The sequence below is a fragment of the Lactuca saligna genome, chromosome 8, assembly GCF_052625555.1.
Source record: "Lactuca saligna cultivar CGN05327 chromosome 8, ASM5262555v1, whole genome shotgun sequence".
In the NCBI taxonomy this organism is placed as follows: Eukaryota; Viridiplantae; Streptophyta; class Magnoliopsida; order Asterales; family Asteraceae; genus Lactuca; species Lactuca saligna.
The window spans coordinates 124,113,732-124,114,523 of record NC_136424.1 but is presented as its reverse complement, the minus strand read 5'-3'; the positions used below and the strand labels follow the sequence as shown (position 1 = coordinate 124,114,523).

The following is a 792-nucleotide window of genomic DNA, read 5'->3' as shown; positions in this document are numbered from 1 at the left end:
TGCTATGGCTTTGCTTCCTTATCTGGGGAGACGTGACTAAGCCTAAAAGGCGCTAGACGGCACTGTTGACGCCTTATTGTCTTTCCATAGGAACTCCTAAAGTATACTTATGCATTTGAGTCTGTTCAGTCGTGCCTATCCCCGAGAGTCACTCCGTCATTAATATGTTTGCTCGCGGCAATTGTAGCCTCTCGGGAGAATCGATGACTGCATCTTTGATGCACTGCTAGTACTAGTACATCTGAGAATTATTAATTGGATAGTTGTAAATAGCCCCAGGGCTATGGAACAAAGGAGTATCCCGGGCCTACACCGAGGTGTTGACGGTGATTTTCAAATCTCCTCAAGTAGGATTCGAACCTACGACCAATCGGTTAATAGCCGACCGCTCTACCACTGAGCTACTAAGGAACAACGGGAGATTCGATCTCATAGAGTTCCATTCCCGTTCTCAACCCATGACCAATATGAGCTCGAAGCTTCCTTCGTAACTCCCGGAACTTCTTTGTAGTGGCTCCCTTCCATGCCTCATTTCATAGGGAACCCCAAAGTGGCTCTATTTCATTATATTCCATCCATATCCCAATTCCATTCATTTAATATCCTTTTAGTGTCATTAACATAACAGATGTCATTTCTAGTCTATCTCTTTCTATTTCTATATATGGAAAGTTTCAAAATCATCATATAATAATCCATAAATTGCAATAGAAAAGAAAAAGGGAGGTTTGTGATGATTTTGAAATCTTTTCTACTAGGTAATCTAGTATCCTTATGCATGAAGATATTCAA

The 792-nt window shown here is 41.2% G+C and overlaps 1 non-coding gene across 1 annotated transcript; it reads right to left on the bottom strand.

Annotated features, from left to right (window-relative positions):
- Positions 1 to 339: 339 nt before the first annotated feature.
- TRNAN-AUU (transfer RNA asparagine (anticodon AUU)) lies at positions 340 to 411 on the bottom strand. Its single transcript has one exon. It is a non-coding gene; the product is annotated as a tRNA-Asn (tRNA).
- Between the last annotated feature and the right edge of the window lie 381 nt (positions 412 to 792).